This window comes from Accipiter gentilis, chromosome 8 (genome assembly GCF_929443795.1).
Source record: "Accipiter gentilis chromosome 8, bAccGen1.1, whole genome shotgun sequence".
Lineage (NCBI taxonomy): Eukaryota > Metazoa > Chordata > Aves > Accipitriformes > Accipitridae > Astur > Astur gentilis.
In genome coordinates this window covers 17,856,350-17,879,459 of record NC_064887.1, presented here as the reverse complement: position 1 = coordinate 17,879,459, position 23,110 = coordinate 17,856,350, and the positions used below count along the sequence as shown (strand labels likewise).

Genomic DNA, 23,110 nt, shown 5'->3' with positions numbered 1-23,110 from the left:
TGGTTCATCTGGTACATTGGTGGTCATGTCACAGAAGGCACAACTAAAAAAAAAAAAACAACAAAAAACCCCAAACAAACAACACCCCCCCCACAAAACCCTTATTTAAACTGAGGATGCTCTGGAGGCCTTACTTTTAAATATGGATAGTTTGAAATGCTGGTTTCTGAAACTCCGCAACATGAAGGTCAGGCAACAGAAATGAACAGTGAGGAAGAGAGATGGTTCATAAACCTTAAGTGGTTTCAATTCATCCCTATGTTATCTCTCCTGTCATCCACCCTAGTGTTTTATTTGGTATAATCTTGTATTCAAAACTTTTTTGTGAATTTAAATCTGCTATTAAGTTCCCTCTATTCTGATCATTTTAGTTTGGTTTCTGTGTCTAACAGCCTCTGGAGTTGCCTGTAGAAGCAAATATAAAACCCATATAAGACAATATGTTCTCTTCAGAGTTATTATGTTGACTGAATTCCTCCTATAGGGACCTAGTCCTCTGCTTTCTGAGATGAAGTTGTAACTGGCTCTGATTTCAGCCTTCGAGACCACAGGCAAGTCACTTTCTGAGAACAGCTTGTGCCTCGGTGTTATACTTCTTCAAAAACTGTGTTCATTTTCTTGAGTAACGGGAAGTGTTTCACAAAGGCTGCCCTCATTTTCTGGAGAAATATTAACTAATCTTTCCCTTTCTTACATAAAATTGATAATTAATCTAAGCCACCTCTATGGCAGTCTGTCATGAATGTTCAGGAATTGACAATTGATTTAATGAATCTGAGATTATGTGATGTTTCCAGCATTTCTGCAATGGAACCACACTTAACTATGAACTTTCACAGCCTCCCCCATTCATTCGAGCCTTCTCCTCATCCTCTGTGGGCTTTTGTTTGGAAACCAAATAAGCACAGCAGGGTGTTTTAATTTTGTCTCTATTCTATGCCACATCTCACCTTTTAGAGGGTTTTAAGAAAGCCACTACCGTAAGTAGTTTAATATATCTATGAAATAGCATGTGACATGCTTGTTTCACAGTCTTTCTCAGGTGGAAGATGCAGTTATGATGGGGATATTTGCCTGCTGGAAGTGTAGTCTTTCGTTGTGGAAAACTTATTCAGTTATTTTATCTACTCATTGAGGTACTTTAAACTACCATTAATTCTGATACACAAAATAAAAGATCAAGGTTCTTCCAGGTTAAAATTTGCACTTGTTTCATGGGAAGGGAGATTGCAGTCTCTTCTGACCACTAGAAGTGGCATACTCCACCCTACCTCGGAGTCAGGCAAAGGCTATGAGCCCTCAAGCGAGTCAGCAAGAATTGAGGCACTTTCATGAGTACCAGCTCTCTGCTTAAAGCAAGGCCAACTTGGATCAGGTTCCTCAGGGCTGGTCCTGCCAAGTTTTGAACATCTCCAGGGGCAGGGATTGCACAATCTCTCTGGTCTACCTGTTAGTGTTTTACTATCCTAATGGTGATTTTTTTCCCCCCCTTTTAACAATATTTAATTATCATATTCCTTGTTGCAACTTGGTGTCCCTTATCTCTCATCCTGTCACTTGTGCACCTCAGAAAAGTCTGGCTACTTCAGACTGTGTTTGAGACTGGCTGCAGTTGCCCTTGTTTTGGTAAACCTTCTCTGTCTTATAGAGCTTCAGAATTTTCAAGAAATAGTATTCTGCCTTTAGTAGTTCCTTGGACCTTATTTTTACCATTTTGTTGAACCTCATCTAAGGTTGATTGAACGGGGGTAAACAAATTCTTACATTTTTGTGTAAAAATAAGGTTTTCTATTTCAAGGTCTGCAATGTGGGCACATCTGGGATCTGTAAGGTGTATAATTTGGATTTGATAATCATATTCTTAGAAGCTGGTTTATGAAGGACAGCCATGCATTTGCAGGTCACACTTTTGCTACAAAAACTCATGACACTTTGAGTGCATTGTCTCACCAAAGCTGCATGTATTTCCCTTGAGGCAATGGCTAAACACCATAAACCTTGATTGCTTCCAAAGGCTCAGAGAGGCCCACGGGTCCTGAGCTCTAGTTTATGCTGATTGTCTGTAATGTATTTGAACCTTATCTTTCTATACCTCATTGACTCAGAGTATATAAGTGTTTGCATAACATGAAAACTGTAAATGGAAGAAAGGTGCCAATTATCAAATATGAACCAGATTTCAGGATGATAAGACATTCACTTTTCATTACAGATCTGGCCTTGCTATTCCTTAATCCTGCCAGGAGAATGATACTAGGAGGTTTTATGTATACTTAGCTGGACAGGATAATGTTTAAATAAGTTTAATTACTAACTACCTGTTTTGTTTGTGGTTGTTTCCTAGTGTTCTCAAATGTGAGATAATCTGACATGCAATGAATTTACAGCACAGGTAAATCACAGAACTGATCACATTCAAATTTTTTAACAAAATTATTGAATTTATTGATGTGCAAATGACAATCTGCAGATCAGGAAAGCAAGGTCTAGGAGGTAGTCTAGAAGTACTTGCAAAATGACAGATACAGAGTTGGAGAATACAGCACATAGCTGTAAGTCATTCTAATGCTGACAGACTACTTCCAAGGCATAAAACCATATTAGAGAAATAAGTCATTTTTCCATATCAGCTCTCTCTTGAATCTCTTCATTGAAACACAAGCTTTCATGTCCGTAAGTCATCCTTACACGCCAGATAAACTTCAACCTGTTGTTTCCTCAGCTACAGTTTTGTGTGTGCATTCCCTTCTTTCTTCTGTGGATGTGTACACCCCTACCTTCTCCAGTCAGCTGTCTCCTGCCATAGAGAAGTGTAAAAGGGGTTCTCTTTCCCTGCCTTCAGAACAAATATGGGGTGGACTTACTCTGTTATTTTAAAGGGGATGTTCCTCTAATTTGGGAGTAATTAGATGAATTACTTGAAAAGTAAAGAGCTTGCATTTCTCTTTATTGTGTAATAGATGCTATTTTTCTGAAGTAAATTACTGAATTGTATACTTCAGAGGTGTGTCTGTGAAGAAATAAGTAGCTAATCCTATTAGATGTTTGAGTTTATATGAAACAAAATGAGTTGATAGACAAATATGGCTTGAGATTTTTCTCTAACTTTCACTGATTCTTGCCAGCAACATATTATCAGATTAGGAGTATTTTACCGTCAGAATAAATGACTGAAAATTCATGCTGGACTCTGTGCTCCGAGGAACTTCTACTAACATTGGTCAGACGCAGCCCACCTGAGAGGACACTGTTGCTAGCTGCTTATAATTATGTATATTAATCCTCTCATGAGTGTCACATGCAAACCACAGCTCCCATTATCTTTTCCCTTTCCTCACATCATCCTTCTTGTCTGACCAATTTCTGACTCTCTCCATTGCTCCTTTGAAGTGGGTTTGCTCTTTTCAGCTCCAGCACAGGCATTTCTGCATATGCAGCTCCCAGCTGCGTTCCACAGGCCTATATTCCAGATGCCTGAGGCCCAAACAAAGCATTACTGTCTATAGCACAAAGTGTATGGGAATACATCTGGAAGAGGGAAATATAAGCTGCCTGATAACAGGGAGGCCACTGTGGATGAACTATTGCAAGGAATTGTGGCAAGAGGAGAAATAAGCTGTCCATTCTAAGTTACTTTTTTTTTTTTTTTTAACTTTGCCTTGACAAACTAGGCGTTTTAAGCCTACTGCTGGGATGTTAATTATTCCTTTTCTGAGGTATTGTATTTTGTATTGTATTTAGTATTGTACTATAATATTGTGGACAGGTTGTGAAGGGGCTCAACACTGGATTCAGTTTTGTAACCATGTAAGTGGACTCTCTGTCATCCCTCATATTTTGCTTAGGGATCATTTGTTCTTTAGCAGTGATCTGTTGGTGACAGGAGAGAGTTCAGTTTTGGCAGATGAGGTTCAGGATGGGAGACTCTGTTTCTCAGGTAGACAAGATCTACATGCCTTTGCCTGCCTGTGTGCTGTCTGCTCTTCCTCTGTGCTGCATACACAGTATGACCCCCTCCAAATATGTGGGGCCTCTGCGGGAGATGGGGTGTTTGTGTCTCAAACACTGTCACAGATTATATGCCAGCTATGTCTGATCTGTCAGGCTTCAGATTTCCATTAATCCTGACAGGGTCCTCTTCTGATACTTAGATCACTTTGCATGTCAGGTTTCAGGGCATCAAAATTGTTACTCAGGTGACTGGACTTGGCATCAAACTACAGGTGAAGCACATAAAATAAGAATACTGGCAGCTAAGAACAAAAAATGAAAGTATGAAGAGAATATTGCAAGCATTACTTTAGAATGAGGGTAAAATTGCTTTCCAGACTGAGTGGCCAACACCATGTTAAGAAGAAGATTTAAGAAGTTTTACCTGGTATGCACACAAGAACAATTCTTAAAACCTTAAAAGAACAAAGTCATTTGTGCCATAGCATACCTAAAACAGGTTGCATCCTCTTTCATGTTGAGAGTAACATCATAATATTCAGGAATTATTTTTTTTCCTGAGAATCTTAAACATAAAACACTGTTCTGCACACTTGGTTTTTATAAAGCCTGGATTTAGAAGGGATGTGGGCCTCTGGATGTCCTTTTTTCTATGTTGGTATTGAGGGAGTTGCAGTTCTAGTTTTAGCTTCAGCCCCTTATAAACCATACCAGCATAATGTTGTTCAGCCAAGAAGCAGCCATTACATTTGTACTATTTAAGCACATTGGACAAGTGGCAGTAAAGCAGACAATAGCAGTTTTCTCTCATGCACACTTTTGAAAACATATTTGATAGCCTCAGTGTTATAGTCAGAAAAGGCAGCCCTCCGGTTCTATCATTTCTATTAAATGCCACTGCTTTAAACTAACTGGCAGTAGGCTTTTTTCTACTCACCAAGCAGTTTACCAATTCAGATAACTCCTCAGTCATCAAAGGCTCCTTCTTTGGTCACACCACAATCATTGTGACAGTTCCAGGTAAGTGTATTCGGCAGGGATAGCTCAAGGGTTCATTCTTTTCAGAATGTTTACTTTACCTGACATATCTTTCCTGGGTGCCACAGTGATTAGTCATCTGTATATTATTTAAGGGAAGCTAAGGAATACTATTCTCTCCATATAAGAAACAGCTAGAGGGTGTATAATAAAAATAAATAAATAAATAAAAACCGTCAGCAGCAAAGATGATGTGCTAGGAGAGAATTAAAGTTAGTTGCACAGCAAGCAAAACACTGTGTAGAACAGTATGTGTATTCTAGGTAGGGCAGAGAATATTGACTGCCATCAAGATTGCCTGAAAATTCTCACTTATAAAATACGGTAAACAAGATTTTTAAAATTTATTTTTAATCTTCACAGACTTTAACTATTTGGGTTGGTATTTTCCATGTTGGGCTTCCTCCTGTGGCAAGACATTTGGAATGACTATGATCAAAATAGTTTGGCTGTTTCTGGAAAGGAAGTGAATATGTATTGCTCTGCATAAAACTTTGAGCACACCCCCTACCCCCCACCCCCAAATTGCATCTTTCTTTTGTTATTCCAAAATACCATCAAAATCTACTGTCAAAGTGTGTTATTCTTTCCTTGAATTACTGGTTCCTGTTGAGACAGATGTTGTTGTTGCTTTGTTCCATGAGCTGAAATGATAGAGGTCTGTACAGTGACTCTAAATTTTGCCAATGACGCTACTGAGCCACGGGCTTATCAGTAGGATTCCATGCTATGGCATTTGTGGAGAGCTGGATAGCTCTGAATTTCTAGAAATCTGGTAACTTACAAATAAAAACTGAGATTGCAAGTTGAGAATTTAAAATCAGGGTGAAATCTGCTGGATAAAGCACGGACAGCACTCACTTAATGAATAATTTTGTTAAAATATTTAAAATTCAATATTTTATTTTTACTATTCTGTTAAGTGTGTGCCTTCAGGCCCCTTTTACTGCATGCTTTTCAAAACTTGCTCTAGAGACAGAATTATTAATTTCCTCCTAGGTTTCTATATAGCACTCAACACTACAGTGCTTCACAAACCATTAATGAAGTTATTTTCACAACACCCTGGTGGAATGAGGAGGAATTATTGTCCTCATTTGACAGATGGAGACTGGGACACAGTAATTCAAGGTTAAAAGTACCTACTAATTTGGGAACCCAGTCCAAGACATCCTGCTCCAATCTTTTTCAGAATATTTAACATTGGGTAGTAAGCTGAAAGCACAGCTCCCTTTAACTTCAGCTGCATTTGTGAGTGATCAGCACTTTGAGCAAGGTAGACCCCAGGTTTCAAGTCAGGCATGGAGCACATGAGGAACATCCAATTGATAGGTGACCTTGTGTGGAAAGCTTGGTTTTAAGAAACTTGTCCTGTATCTCGTAGACTGTCTTGTTTCAAAAGCAGGTGTAGACTCCATACTCTTCAGGGCAACTTTTAAACTACCTTAAGTAGGAGATTGTCTTTTTTTTTTTTTTTTTTTTCCTTTCTTCCTGCATTCCTTGCTCATTACATAACTCTGAACCTCAGCAATGCACAGGGCAGCCCTTCTCATCCTCAGGCAGCAGTGTCCTGCCCTGCATCGATTCATCCTGCAGACAAGTCCATGCCATGCACTGCATGAAACGGTGAACCTTGTGGAAAACTCAGTCTGTGATTATATAATTAAGTTGAATGATGCGTTTACCAAATGCCAAACTCTTGTCCTCTCTTTGATCACCGACAACCGAAGTCTGAGGTATATCAATGGAGAGAACAACAGAGTACTGAGATGGCAAGTATACTGGCATAAAATGGCTCTGTATATGTTTGTGTAGGCAGATGTAATTTGAACAGTGATGATTACTGCTGAACTGTACTGATTTCCTCCCATGCCCCATCTCTTGTCCCTTGTTTTGTACCTAAATCCCAAACATTGTAGGGTAGGGACTACTAGGTTTTGCTTTTATAGAACTTAGTATAGTGTAGTCTTGATCAAGGGACCTCAGCTGCTGTGATAGACCCCCTCTTCGTTCACGTTATTCATGTTATCATCTGAAAAAAAAGTCTCTCAACTACTTAACTGAAATATTTGCTATATAAACTGTTCTCTGTGGACTCCGAGGTGGTGATCACTGACAGTTTGCTGTGTGTATTGCCCACCTAAAATGTTGTAGGGAGAATTGCAATTTGTTCACTAACTTTTGTTTCTCTTAAGTGAATTTAATGTGTTTTATACTTTTCAATTTACTAAAGTGCTATTAGTTTATTAAAACAGAACATTAAATTGACCTGTATACCTGTATCACAGGACTGTTGTGAAGATTAATAATTAGATAATGTTTGTAAAGCACTTTTTATAAGTGAAAAGTGCTATAAAGTGCTAAGTATTATTATTGCAGCATGATAGAGATCACAAAACACAAGTGAATTAGCTCTAAGTTTAATCCTTATAAGGCAAAGCATACCAGGGGCAAAATAACATTACAGTTATTTTTCTTACATCCAGCACTTCATTAACTACCACATAGGGTTATATAACTCTGTGAGAGTCTAACTTAGTAAAGTTTATAATCATAGCAGGAAAAGTTCTCACGGGTTTTGCAGGCAAGGCTTGTATGTACAGCCTTTAAGGTCACACAGAGTTCTTCCAGCTATGCAGCATTAGTGCCTCTAGTTGCATGTAGGGACATCACTGCCCACTTTGGCTCTCTCCAACTTAACCCCTATCGCAGGAATGCATCTGTCTAGGTTAGATAATGAGTGTCACTAAATAGAGGTCTTCACTGCATGTAAAGTGGCATAATGCCATTGATTGAATAGATGTCTATATCTTCTCAGGATTTTACTATGCTATCTCTTGCCAGCTCTTTTCCACAGTCTCAGTCACTCTGCTTTTCCTCTGCTTCTCTGCTTTTCCTCTAAGTTTTTACTGGAGATGTGAGAAAGACGCACCCCAGCAAATTCATTGCATGTTTTCTGGCTCCAGTCAAGTCTTTTATGTCTTTGAGAAAGTCAGTCAGCACTTTCTTTCCTCTTTAATTCTCACTTATTGCTTATCTTGCTGCAGGTGGCCTAGTGCTACTGCTTCAATCTTTGCTTTTCCTGAGGATGCCACAAACAGAATATTTTCTCAAGTCCAGTTGTGGTGCTGCCTGTTTTCTGCCCCATCCTCTGCAGGACAGTGTTGAGCCAAAACCTTGAGAAGTAGTGTTTGTTACGTGGTATAGCTACCTGCTGTTTTCTGAAGAGGAATGTGAAGTAGCCTCCTCAAAGAAGTGGTGTGCCAGAACTTTGGAAGATGGTCCATTAAGAAAAATTATGTGCCTCTTTCAATTGGATTTAACTTTTTCTATGCTGCTTGGGTTTTGGGTTTTTTGGGGGGGAGGGGGAGGAGCGTGTGATGGAGTGTTTCTTATTTGTTTGTTTTCCCCCTTCCCCCTCTTCCTCCTGTAGGAACTGTCAGTAGACAGCCTCTTAAATTCTGGCTGCTGGTATGTGGACTGACTTTACAATTCCCTTTCAATTTTACAGTAACCACCCTAGTCTGACTGAAATATTCCTCTGTCTTATCTTAAAAAAAAAAAAAAAAAAACCACACAAAAAAACCCAACCAAAAAACACCAAAACCACCAAAATGTGCACCAAGGCACCATGTCCCCCACTACAGTTCTCATCCAAACTACTGTGGTGAGTTTACTGCGTTTGTTTGCTTCTGAGATGTGCAAAATATGTGTTAAAATGTCAGGTCTTATATGGTGAATGCTGAAGAGAAACCAGTTACCTAGAGCACCAGGTACACAACCTTCAGGGGAACAATTTCTGGACACCTCAGACAGTTGTTTGTCAGGATCTGATTGCAGCTCATAGAGCAAATCTGGAAAGCACCTGTACTGGGAGAGACCTGCAGTCTACAGAGCTCACAAGATCATGGCTTCTTATCCACATTGTCTTTAGACATCCTCAACATACCCTGCTTCAGGCAGTCTCAGGAAGGTGACACTGGAGTCCTCTGTAAGAAGGACTCCATCTGCCTTCATGTCCAGATGCTGACTGTGGCATATACAGTTACCATGCGGGCTTGAACAGATAAGAGGCTGGAGAGAACCATGGCCCTGTGACCTGCCCTGGTCCACAAGCACATTCACATGTGCAAGGGGGGTAGCTGAGGTTGCCCTGTGGGAATTGCCCAGGAGGTAGCCGCGTTGGCCCTTCTGTGGGAAGCAAGGTAAGCAGAGGTGAACTTGATCATAAGCACAGCCCAGTACTTCTTGCGCATACTGGTACTGGTAACTGGGAGGTAGACATGAGAGGTGCTAGAATGAAAATGTAGAAGGAACAGGCAAAAGATTTGATTTAGGGACCTACTGATATATTTCTATTATACTTGTGGTTTTGTGCAGTGGTAGGATTTCTGTGTGGGTAACACAATGAGGAGAGGGAACTGTAACTCTGTAAAGGAAGGGGAAGCTCCACCTTACCCAAATTGGAAGCAGCTGACTCCAAAAACCAACAGGGTGGGGAGGGAATTATTTATAGTCAAACCAGCAAGGGGAGGATTATTTATAGCCAAACCTGGAAGCAAGGCGACAGGTGGTAAGGAGCACTTGGGTCAGACAAAGACATCTGCTAGGAAAGTCAGCAATACAAAGGTAACCCTGTATCCAGTAGTAAATGATAGGACAGAAATTACAGCTGACCTGGAGGAAGAAAGGTTGCAGAGGTATATTTGAAGGAAGTAACAACGTGTCAGACAAAGAAATTAACTAAAAGTAGGCATGCTGCCAAAAATAAAATCTATATACCAATGAGAAACTTAAAAGTCAAAAGTAGGTGAACTCGGTGCCTGGGGATGGAAGAGGACTGACCTTCACAAAGTAAATGCAACTCAAACACTTGATACAAATGCAATATTGTAGTACATAATTATTAGCTGGACAGAATAGATCAGATGCTGGAGTATTTCAGTACTCGGCTATAAACGATGTAGAACAGATCAGCCATGAGGATGGGGTGTAGCTTTCTGTGGTCCAACCAGGTAATATTTCTCAATGAAAAGGTGTGGTAGGTTGACCATGGCTAGACCCTAGGTGCCCACCAAAGCTGCTCTATCACTCCCTCTCCTCAACTGGACAGGTGAGAGAAAATATAACAAAAGGCTCATGGATCGAGATAAGGACAGTGTAATAAAGTGAAAGCAAAGGTCGCGTGTGAAAGCAAAGGAAAACAAAAGATTTTATTCTCTACTTCCCATCAGCAGGCAATGTCTGGCCACTTGCTGGGAAGCAGGGCTTCAGTACTTGTAGTGGCTGCTCCGAAAGACAAACGTAAAATAACGAATGCCCACCCCCACCACCCCCTTTCATCTCCTTTTACTTAGCTGTTATAGCTGAGCTGATGTCATATGGTACGGAATAACCATTTGGTCAGTTTGGGTCAACTGTCCTGGCTATGTCCCTTCCCAAGATGTTGCCCAGCCCCAGCCTGCCAGTGGAGGTGGGGTGTGGGGGGAATGTTGGAGAGACAGCCTTGATACTGTGCAAGCACTGCTCAGCAGTAGCCAAAACACTGGTATGTTATCAACACCTTTCTAGCTACCAATACAGAGCACAGCACTATATAAGGGCTGCTATGGGGAGAATTAACTCCATCTCAGCCAGAGCCAATACAAAAGGCATATGGTAACTTGACAGGAAACTGCTGTTCTTCTAGTACAGTTTTTTAAAATTTTTTAGGAATATCCCAAGCTTTGTGTAAGTTCTATGGTGTGGGGTTATTTTTAAATCAGAAGAAAATTCACAAAAAATAAGGGTGGGTTTATACTATTTGTTGCCCGATCAATGAAATTATGCTGATTCTTGTTCTCACTAATGTTGCTTGCTGTTACTCTGGCATTATATAACGTAGACAGAAATGCATAGAGACCTACTGCTTGAGTGTAAAGAAGGGTTAGTATAAATGAAAATTGTTCCCTGCCTGTGTAGTTGTGAGGAATATCACAGAGGTAGCATTTACCCATCTATAAAATGGTTGTATGTGACAACAGGGCAAGGTTCAAAGAACCAGTTTCTTGACAATTCAGATGATTACACTGAAGATCAGCTAGTTCGTCAGACAGGCACAAATGGGGAGCTCTGTCATACATGAATTGCCTCAAGGTATCTATCTATACTTTGTAATAGGGGCCACAATATAATTAGGTTTCATGTCTTTGGGAGAGAGAGCACAATAACATCTGTGGTTCAACACTGGGGATCCACCACTGGACTGTTTAAACCATTCTGGAATGTGCTTTGGGATGTTTGCAGTGTCTAAAGCAAATTCAGTGGGCTAGAACAATCTTTCACGCTATCTTGTGTTCTGGTCATTTTCTATTAAAATAAATTAATGAAGAAATGTAAAGTTGGAAACAGAAGAACCCTAGAGATAGTCAAAAGCTTTACTGTAGGAGAGACTTGGATTTTTAATTCAAAGTGGGGAAAGGTGCAAAATGAGGAACTCTAAAAAGGAGAGGAATGTTTGGGAGGGGAAAGGGAATGGCTTGATAAGCAAGAAATACAGAACTGGTCAAATGAAATTTCATGCATTTCATAATTAACATGTAGAACTCATTGCTATAAGATACCATGGGAGCTGAGCACTTAAGAGGATTGAAAAAGATCAGACATTCGTATGGGTAATACGAGAATCCAAATTACATTGAGTAGAATAAAAACATTAATAAAGATGTAAAACTTTAAGCTGGTGGGCAGGAGCCAAACACATGTGGATGGGGTTCCAAGGCAACTCTGCTGAGGAACTCTGTTCCTTTGCGTTTATCCTTGTGTAGGAGGGGAGAAGAGGGTGTCACAAGAATATGCTTCTATTCGGTGCTTCTCAGGAGGAAATAACTTTTAGATGATTCTAGAGAATACAAGCAAAGTAACCTTGCTGTAACTGGCATCAGGGCCTGGCTCCTCAGTTGTGTGAAAGAAAGACCTGGTCAAGTTATCCTTAGCTCCAAGCCCCCCATGGCTGAGCCAGGAGTGAATTCTGTGGAATGCAAAGTCCTAGATGACTTTCTGCAAACCCATTGTATTTTTGCCCCCATCTTCCCCTTCAAAGTAAATTTATCGTTTGAAGTACATAAATACATTATTCATACTCAAGCATGGTTCCTCATATGTAATCTGCCTCATACTAGCACTCTGCAGGTCACAGGTTGCAAGTGGTCTGTAAGTGGCAGTGCATGTGAGGTCTGTTGTCTGGGGGTCTCAGTGCAACCCCCAGCCTGCCAGGTGAGTCCACACAGCAGATGCTCTTTCCACTGATGCCATCCATCAAATTAGGCCTGTATCTAGCCACGTGGTGGCCTGCTCCCGTGACCTCTGTTCTGCATGATGAGAAAGAAAACTTTGGGAATCGCTTTCCCAAACTGAAGTGAGAGAATCTTACCAATAAATTGGCAATAGATTGCTGCTAATGTTTTTGTCATTTCCAGAGGTAATGCCTTTAACCCTGTCTTTCGCTGTTGCTTGACCCTATGGCTGCTGTAGCCACTTCCAGGCGCTGAATTAATCTGAATGGAAATACGGGCAAAAAAGCACAGTAGGCACACTGTATTTATTATGAATTTGAGAAGGAAGAAGAAACTGCTTCATCACTGCCTCCTTTTCATACTTCATATCTCTAAAAGTCGCCAGTTAATTGGAGTCCATGGTTACTGCTATTGTAATATGTGCTTATTTGAAGTGCAAAGATAATCATTGATTGTACACTCTTGACTACACTATTAATGGTTTCAATACCCACATTGTGTTTACATTTTGCTTTATAACCAACACAGCCATTGTGGCTTTAACATGTAGTAATTCAGTGAATACTGTCTCCATGTAATGCCCTTGCCATTTCATTCTGCAGTATTAAGTGTTGTTTTTCTAGGAAGGTCTTGAAATGTGGGGCATTATGTATGAGTTATGCTAATTTGTTAGGGCAATGAATACATTAATTTCATTAGTAAATGGCCTCAAAGCAATAATTACCAGTGTAGGTGTGTCAGAAACGATCATGTTCAGTTTTGCCAGTTAATTATTAAGATTTTGTTCTAAGGGACCCAGATTTGACATCCAGCTTCAATTTAGCCATAAATAAAAGTCTGAAGTATATCTGGCTGAAGAAATCTAGCCAAGACCTTGTTTTGCTCTTAGAAATATCTACATTTTGTCTAATTGTGACTGCCAATAAGGTGCCAAAATAATTAGTGTCAGTGATATGAGGTTTATACTATACCTCCCAAAAAGGCACATCATAATGAAAATAGCAATCACACTTTCTCATTCCTCTCATCTCGCCTTATGTTACAGAATGCTGAATTATTCAATGGTAGTATTACTTGCTAGCGCAGTATTAAATTTGAAATGGCTGCAGTTTATCGTTAAAGCTGAAGGGTGTTTTTTAATGGAGTTTACTTCTAATGGCCTAATTAGGTTTCTAAGTTATATCCATGCACTTCTTGAACTTTACATGGCTAACACTGTAAAGGAGACAAATGGAGGTACCTGTGTACCTGGATTACTTTCCAGAGATGTGACCCTATTTTTAATTACAGTGGACCTGTTGAGAGCACCTAATAAACCACTGTTCAGTAATAATATGCTTTTAGGCACTTTACAACTGTATTTTTTCCAAAAGAAACTTGGGAAATTGTGTACTTGAGCTGAGATACATGTCTCAATTATTAAAATGTTGGCAAATAAGAATTCTCCAATGTTTCACTTTTGTGGTCTGCTTTGTAGAATAGAGACATAGAAAGAGGGACAGAGACTCTCTGTTCTCATCAACAAAGTTACTCATAGCTTCTTTCAAAACATATTTTATGTTTCAAATTGCAAGGCAGAACTTTTCAGATCACTAAAAAATAATGCTGGAAAAAATGGAACTGATAGTTGGTTACTGTCTCTCTTTAGTTAGATCATCAAACATGCTGCACTACTCAGTTGTATCACAGGAAAATGCACCATATATGAAAGCAAAGGACATATAGGGCTCCCTACATTTCCCATCAGTCAACATGGATAACAGCCAGTCACAGCGACTATTTCAGCTCTGAAATATGTTTTATGTTGAGTGCAGGACTCCAGCCAAGCTCTTCAGATTGAGAGCAGAGGCCATCATTAGTCCAGTCCAGTAAGTATGCACTCTGCAGAGTTTGCTCTCTAACCTTCTTTCATAATCTCAAGCAGAGTCAGTGAATAATGATATTACATCCAGCTTCTTAGATTTACAGATACAAAGAGTGGGTGTCTAATTGTGGCTTTCTTCTTTTGCATGATGGGTAACTTTCCATTAGTTAAGCTGATATTCGGTTTACCTTGGGACAGATATAGGCAAATGCAACTGATCTCACAGTGAGTTTTGGCATGTATCTGGACAGCCTGGTTACTTTACCTTGTTTCTGGTCAAACTTCTGAGAAACCTAACCATGCAATGAAAAACAAGTATTGTGCTGTTACTACAGTGATTGCAGGCCACCATACCCATTTCTCTTGCTGGGTGGCTTTTATGCTAGACCGCTTCTTTGCTGCTCCAGTATTTGTTTAGAGGCTCAGAAGCCCAGGGAATGAGATCCTTTCTGTCTCAGATTGTGCCCTTTTCCCAAGATCTTGGGAGGAAAATGAGTCTTCCTTGTTTATTAGGCAATTAAGTGAAATGTATTGACAGTTAGTATTCAAACAAATCTAGAGTGGCACAAATCTATCGGAGTAATTTAGGAATACTGTTCACCATAGAGATTCTGGAATATGTAGCAAAATGTAGACAAAATCCCTTCTTAAATTTTATTCCCAAAAGATAAATCCCCTGGGAAATCATGTTTGTGAAAAGCTGTCAGTAACAAAGAATTTTTTTTTCTCCCCATGATCAAACATCCTAGTCTTTCAGGGAATAGGTTGCCAGCAAGTCTGTTACTGTTACCTGCATATTCTTATTTTTTGCCATTAGTATTAAGTTTAAACATTTAAGGATTGATTTAATATTTATGGCATAGTTTAATAAAAGTTTAGTGATGTAAGGGAGCTGGTTACAAAGATGTGCCCCACTAGAAACTCATTTACTTACAGAATCAAATGCTAAGTAAAATAAACAGCTTGGCTTTCTACTGACATTTTATAGCCACCTTAAGGGAAAGGTGGGGAGGGGGGTTGTGTTGCCATGTGGGTTTAATTCATGAACTTCCACTCAGAGTGCTCAAAGGCAATACAGTAGTTGAGCCAACTTTCTCTGTTAAATCACAAAAAGAGATTTTTTAATTTTTTTTTAACCAAATACAGGGGATCAACTGCAGCTGCAAAGAGGAAATTTAGAATTATCATCATACCAGTATCAGAAGGTCTTTTATATTTATAGCTTCATAAAAGTTCACAGCTAGAGTATTTGGTGCCAACTCATAAAAGAACTAATGAAAATTTCTGCAGATTTTTTTTGTGGACAGTGATTTCTTAATCCCCTAAATCCTGATGAATTCTTATATTCAAAACATTTGTAAAAGACAGGGAAAAGGACTTCTTGTTGCTTTAATAGGGTAGGTCACAGTTAAACTCACTATGGGACAAACTGTGCTATAGTTTTACTTGGGTAATATTGCCATACTCCAAGTGTACCTATTAACACTAAGAAGACTGTGACAGTATTATTCAATGTAAAAGAAAAAAGTTATAACATTATGTTGCCTTTGTGAAGGTAAATTGCTGTATTCTTTGGATAAACTTTAAAATTTGATTTATAATCATAACTGATTATTGCTGCAACATTAAAAAAACCTGTAATTAAGCAATAAGTTTCTTTCAGATAAGTAGTATTCAGCAGTAATGGAAACCTTGTGTTTCAATGTACCTCAAAGGGTGTTGTAACTCAATAATTCACAGGTTCTCTGAGCTTTTGTGACTAAAAGCAGAAAGCTTCTTTTATTTACATTCCTGAAAGTATGAAAATCAGATCAATGTTTTTATCTCTAGCTGCTGCGGAAAAGCATTCCCAAAAGAAAAGCTACTGATAGTAATGAGTTAGGTGAATATTTATCAAATCTGAGGGCAATATGAGTTTTGGTGATTTTCCTAGTTTCTCGTGATCTTCCCCCTACACCCCTTCCAGTTGTTGTGTTTATAATGTCAAGGCTGCTCTAAATTTGTCACTTCTACTTTATTGCTCTGTCCCTTCTTCCCTGCAATCTCATCTAGTTGGAGAAAGCCTTTCCCAAGAATAGCATGTATTTTTGAAGTTTCTTACTTAAACTTGGAAGTATCTTTGAAATTATGTAGTGAGAAATGTTCTGGATTATAATAATAGAAGGGTATCACTTGGTGCCACCAGAATAGAAAGGGCATGTTTCAAACCCAGAATATTTCCAACCCTATTGCTGTATATTTACCTCTCAGAATGAGGAGCTTCCTTAATCAAGGGAGCTAAACTGGAGTCATAGCATCACTCTAGTTTTATATTTAAACATACATTCCTTTAAAAGTAAAGTGACTTGCATAGATGTGGCACTGCTAACTAGGAGAAAATCGCAACAGATTCTGAAGCTCTGTAAAGAGCAGAATCATTTAGGAACTGCCTTTTGTGGGTGGAATGAGGAGGGGGAAAGAGTGGAAAGTATTGGGGAAGAAAGCTCCATTATTTTCACCATGCTGGTTCTCTAGCTTTCTGAGCTTGTGAATAAGGGCAGTGTCTGTATTCTTTTCATCTGTGTAGTTGTGAAAACTTGTGAGAAAACTTGCTATTCTTTTTTCTGCCAAAGAGTAATAGTGCAGTGAAATATGACCTCTTTCATAGATCTGTCTGAGAGACGCACCTAACAGAGCTGAGCCATTCAGGCTGTCCTCTCAGCCCAAGCCATTTTATCATTTTGCATGCAGTGTGCCTCAAGCTGTGAAGCTATTTGTTGAACTAGGTGGGCCATGTAACTGTTTGACTGAGAGGAAGACAAATGTTCCTTATTATCCTTAATTTCTGTATAATTGTTTTAGTCTTTGTTTTATAATAAATGTATTAAAGTGCCCTGAGGGTACTTTTTTGTTTGGTATTGTAGGTGTCTCATTTAATGTCCAAGCAAGATAGAAATGGTCAGGTCTGCTTTTCTTCCTCTTACCTGAATGGTTCACAAGATGCACTCCAAAAATAAAATATTCAGCCATTCTCACTGTAGAACTCTACCTCCACATATGGAAGCATATGAGGCTGCGTTTCCCATCCATCTCATTCTGGATATGTTTAGCAAATCAGATTAGGACAAGTGACAGCTTTGGCTGGAGAGATGTGCTCCTGCCAGCTCCACAAAACATTTGGCTGTTGCTGGGGGATTGTGTGTTCCAAATTAAAAGGAACTGGGGAGTGAGGGAAGAAGGAATATCTTACCTGAGACTCACCACTGCTTCCTGTCTTGCATCTTGACTGCATGTTTTTTCGAAGAGGCTGAACGAGTAGACTTACATAAAGAAAATTACAATCTCCAGAACTTCTGAAAGGCTAAGATTTATGAGAAAACACACAGGAGTCTCGTATGGAGTCCGTTCAGTTTGGCACTCTACCTAGGTGTTTTATGCCCAGTTAATGACAGCTTGTCTCACTTGGTTCCCAATGGCCAGCTGTCTGCAGCCTTCACTCTTGGACTCTTTAATTCATAGTGGCATTTTCAGCTGTGTCTTTGTTTAAGGGAGACTACTTCTGGATGCCACCCCATCCGTACACCTGAACTTCACTCACACAGATCTGCTAAGGTGAGGAGTCCCTTGGGAATACCCAACCAAAGAGCACACTTCGACACAATTGCCCCACACCAGTGTAATGGGAGAGAGTTAGAGAATTAACAGAGCATAAACTGATAAGGGGGTGAAAGAAGGTCCTGGAGAGTTTTTTTGTTTGATTCCATAGAAGTTAGAATAATGACAACCTATCCGCTGAGTTTAACGAAAAATTATAATCCCACTGTAAAACATCTGTGGGATGCCATAGAAAGCCTATAGGAAGTGTAGCATTGTATAATATATTTCCATGAGGATATTCTTGTTTGATTTTGATGGGAGGTGGTACAGTTGCTGAAATTAGTGGGGTGGGAGGGTTGTCTGTGCATGCCTGACAGAACAGAGAAATATGGAAACTTTGGCTAGCTCTTTCACAAGTTGTTTTCAAGCCTGAAATAGAGCTTAGTCTTCAGGGGGAAAACAAGCATCCTGATTTCACCAGATGTTAATGTTTAGTTCCATGGTCCCTTTAATAACAAGCCCAATGAAAAGGAGAAAGTCGTATGAATACATTTTTTGACATTTTGTTTATTAGCATTTTATCTAGGCTAGTAGTAAATGAATAGACTTGTCAGCAGAAATCTCTTGGTGAAGCAAATAAAGAATCTTAATAGGCAGGGAGAACAGAAGTAATGGCAAATTGCTCACAAAGAGCTCTAATTTATTGGTTTCTTTTTCATGAAGATTCTGTTCTGGATTCTGGCTTTGCCAGAAGAAACAGCTGAATGATGACATGGATTCTCAGAAAGAAACTTCTGTCTGGTAGGAAAGGAGGAGACTTGAGGAAAGAGTCTATTTCTTTTAACACTTTCTTCAAAATACTTCATACCACACAGTGAAAAGTTTTCTTAGTTTGATTTGTTGATTTCAGTAAACTGGCCAAGTCTGCATTTCTAAAAGTCCTATGATGCCCGATTTTTCTTTTAAGTGACTGCAGTAAAAGAACAAGTGAGAGCTTCTTTGGGTCTCTGTTATGCAAATGGTGCAGAGCCCTGGGTTCAGGATATGAAGCTTTATGGGACTACTTCTGAATTGCGTACACACCTGTACCCACTGGTACTACTGGCACACTGCTCTTGGGGCCAGTAGAGTTACTGGGAGGTACAGCACTGCCTCATTTCCTCCCCCCACCTTAGTTAGGCCAGCCTATACTCCCAGACAAGGGAAGAAGCTGCAAATTCTACGGTTAAAATTATGAAATCTGTTTGGGGTATGCTTAGTAGTTACAAGCTCAACATTTTCTATTTTTTTTTTTACTGGCTGTGCAGTCAACAGCAATCACAAATGCAGACTGTACAACTGAATAAAGTTCCAAAATTAGTAGAAATAAGTGTCATCTACACTGCATTCTTCCCAAATCCATTGGTGCCATACAGACTGTATCTGTAGGACACTTCAGCCGGGTGGGCACGAGGAGCTGTCATGTGTCACAGTGCATCAGAAGTAGCTGTGGACTCTTTCTCAACACAAGTCATTATTTGCCAAGTTTACTAAAACTTTTCTGACCCACCCCATTCAGCCTTCAGTTTTATGTTGGTGGTATTAGAAAAAGTGCTGTGTTTTCAAAAAAGTAACTGCTGAGTGACCTCACAGGGCAAGTTCATCCTCTTATTCCTTCCCTTGCCTTGGACAAGCAGAAAGGTGCAGAATGTAATGATGCATCCTTAAAAGTGTTTGAAGGCAAGATGGAAGAAGGTGGAGAGGTAGGGAGTGAAGTAGAATAGGACAGGTCAAATAATTTTAGGGAAATAATTTGTTTCTTTGTTTAATTAAATATTCTTTTCCAGTGTTAAACTCATTCTTTGAGCTTCTATTGTCACCACCTGACCTTGTCAGAATGTCATTCTGAAGTATACCAAAAAAAACCCCAGACCCACTCAAGGAAGAGAAAAATGCTGGAACATGGCAATCTAGAAGTTGCAATATTTTTAATTTTGTGCTTTATTGGTATTTTAATTTATTGCTCTATCAGAAGCACTCCTGACTTTCAGGTGCAAGGAAGAATGAAAGAACAGATTAAGCCATGTAAAGATAGTAAGACAGTAGAACTGGTTTGATTATGTGGACTAATTGCATATTATTTGTTTTTCTTTCTCCTCTATGTTCCTAAAATGAATTCCTTCCATAAATCCAGTACAATAACTTCTGTTCCAATAAAAGCTTGTCAGGCTTTCTCTCCTGCTGGAGAAACAACCTCAGAAAACAAAACAACTGTTGTAGCAACTCAGGAAATGTACTTGTAGTTTCTCCTGTGTTTCACGTTTTCTTTGTCCCAGATCCTGACAGAAGAAAGACAAGACTCCAAGAATGTGGTTCAACAAGGCTGTAACTTTACATAATGTTTCAAGGAACTATCTGACAATAATTCATCCAGCACAGGCCATTCATCCTATTGTAATCTGCTTTGCAAAGGACCCCTGTCAGCTCTCTACCCCATTAATGAGGCACAGCACCATTGCTGAGACTTCACTGCTCTCCCCTTGTGCAGGGCAGGGGGAATTGAATCCTTACTCTGAGATTCAGAGCTTCAACTTGTTCTTCACCAGCTCCTTTTATTAGTAAGTGCTTTCCCCTATGTAACTGCAATTCTAGCTTTCTAAATGGACAAGAAACCCTTTTGAAAAAATCTATATAAACAGGAATTTGCTGAATTGCAACTCTCCTTTTCTCATCCCCTGAAGAGGAAAGAAAAAGGATAAGATAAAATGTTTGTCACATTTGCTCACCATGAAGATGCTTCTCTTCTTAGCTCCACAGAGACTGTGATGTGCATGGGAAGGTTCTAAAGTGCAGTAATTTTACTATGCTAAAACTGCTGTAATTTTTTAAGAGTAATTTTTCTGGATGGAAACTGGAGGCGAGAGGAAAAGTTTAAAAGGTCTTTTGATTTAGTGGGGGTGGGCAGGACAATAGGGAAGGGAAAGGAAGAAAGACTAAACATCTACAACACTGTTTAGTCAGAATGTCCTGACACAAGCTCCTCTGTTAGGCCATAAAATGAGAACAGAGTAAGTTCTGGTACCTTATAGTACCAATTTTGAAGGTGCCAAAAACTTTTCCAGCTCAGACAAAGCTTCTGCATCTTTCAGGCTGCCAGAAGTGGGTTCTAACTTGCTAGAGACCCTTGCATACAACTTCGGAGTCTGGATAGCTTGCAAACACTGGGTGGGGTTTTTTTCTGAATGGGGCATTAGCTTTATGAAAGTTAACGTTAAAGGCAGCTTTATTTATCCACATTAATGTCAAATTAATTTCATACCACTAAATGAATAGGATGATGAAACATTTAGTTCCTTTCAATAAACCAATCTCTAAAGATTTAATTAAAAAAAATATATTTTATACCCCCCTATTTCCCAGTTGCTTCTCTACGAAGGAGAAGAAAAATGTGATCAAAATATTCAAATCTTTTACTTTTTTGCCTGGAGACTTGTGTTTTGGTGTGGAAATATATAAAACTTACATTCAGTAAGCTGCATTCTCAAACTACTTTTCATAACATTATTTCATCAGATGATCTTAATTTTCTGCATGACATTATCTTTTCAAGCTGACATAAGACTGGGCTCTGATATTTGCATATTCAAGATGGAACTGTATAGCTTAACAGTGTTTCTGCTTGTGTATGGAATTTTTTTCAATTATTATTATTATTTTTACTCAGGGGAATCTAAGAAACAAGTCCTTCCAAAAGGATTTCCTTGGCTCTTTAGGTGATTTTGCTCTCTTCTTTTTAACCAGGGGAGCTTTCACTGGACTGTTCTAAAATGTGCTGTAGTATTATAATCAAGTGATGATTTGTACATATATTGGACATAATTTCCTTTTCTTGCAGGCGTGTAATGTAGATTTCTTCGAGGAGAAAGGGATAATTTTAATTTAAATTGCATAGCGGATGGGGCAGGGACAGATTATCATTAAAAGTGGGTGAGGGTGGGGGGAAAAAAAAGTCTTCTGACTTAGGTAGAGTGCCAGCAATGTACTGCTTTGATTTAAATTACCCAGCTAAAAGAGGTTGCATTGGAAGAGATGCCATGCTGGATATATCTATGAAAGAGCTGTGAGGTTTGATCATTTGGTATTTGAGAATTAGTGAATTAATAGTACTTCCTGCTGGAATATAAACAGCCTGGCAGGCAGATTTCATGTTTCTGTTCCCTGTTTTTCTCTTCCCCTAATCTCATGGCAATTAACTGAATCAAAGCCTAGACAGGAGTGAAGCACTCCTGTTTTGTCACTGTACATACATGGACTTCATGAAGCATATCTGAATCATGATACTGGCTGTCCCTTCAGTTATCAGAAACTTACCAGAAATTGGCTTTGCCGGTGATCGAAGTCTGTCCACAACAGTGGCCTCTTTGGGTCCCTGTTCACACCTATGCCATGCTCAGGTACTCTGTTTTTTTGGCTTTCCCCAAATCAGCTGTAAAACTTGGAGGCAGTAGATGGTGGGTTCTCCTGTCTTCAGCAGCCTGAGACAGTAAGCACAATCCAACAAATGGAGAAGTGTAACCACTTTTTTTTTTTTTGGATCAGTAATATTCTGTAGTAGAAAATCCTATTGCTTGACTCTTTGTACTCGGAGTTTAATTTTTATAATCCTTGGGCACAAAGCTTGGGGAACTTGATTTTTACAGTATGCTGCAGGCCTGATGCGTTTCAGAAGACTTTAGACTGGGTGGGGTGTTGTGCTGATGCCTGTTGGAGGTGATGCTGGTGTCTGGGTCTGAGGTGACCCCATGGCTTGGTCTCACTGACTGTTGCATTTCAATTCAGCAATCTTACCACGCTGATCAGGTACTCAGAAAATGTATTTTTCTGTAAATGCTGAACACGTGATTGCAGCTACACTATAGACTGTGCTATGCGTTGCTTTTCAGAGGACTGTTATTTCCACTTATCTTCTAGATCATATTATGTTGTACAATGAAAGCCCAACCGTAGTTTTTCCTACCTAAGCCAAAACAAAGTTTGCCACCCATTGCCCATCTCTGGTTTGTGTGGGAAGTGTGCTTGTGCAAGACTGTGGTCAGTGGAGCAGAGCTTTGGCAGCTCTGCATAATGATGCCTCACAACAGAGGAAAACCTGCCAAATCTGGTGCTTTTCCTTGTCCTTAGGAGTCAGACTCTTTGAATAGGCACATAGAGAATGAATGGGAAGTGGAAAGATGCCCTAATTTCTTAATTCTATGCGAATGATGTAGGTCACAAGTAAAATCTTTTTTATGACCTATGATATTGGGATTGTATCTATTTCAGAGCTCATTAAGTTTTGATAACTAAGGTGGTTTAACGACACACTGTACTGTGGGTTTTTTTTCTTCAATATGTATGTATGTTTAACATGATGATGTTTTACATGTGC

The 23,110-nt window shown here is 39.4% G+C and overlaps 1 long non-coding RNA gene across 3 annotated transcripts in view; it reads left to right on the top strand.

Moving 5' to 3' along the window:
• Positions 1–23,110, top strand: part of LOC126042290 (uncharacterized) — a 177,654-nt gene that overhangs the window by 27,991 nt on the left and 126,553 nt on the right. For 2 of the 3 annotated variants that reach the window (XR_007507103.1, XR_007507102.1), the window contains exon 1: positions 2,349–2,392. The exons of the other annotated variant lie outside the window; for it this stretch is intronic. This is a non-coding gene — a long non-coding RNA (uncharacterized LOC126042290). Of the gene's footprint in view, positions 1–2,348; positions 2,393–23,110 lie in introns of those variants that run through there. 3 annotated transcript variants of the gene reach the window in all.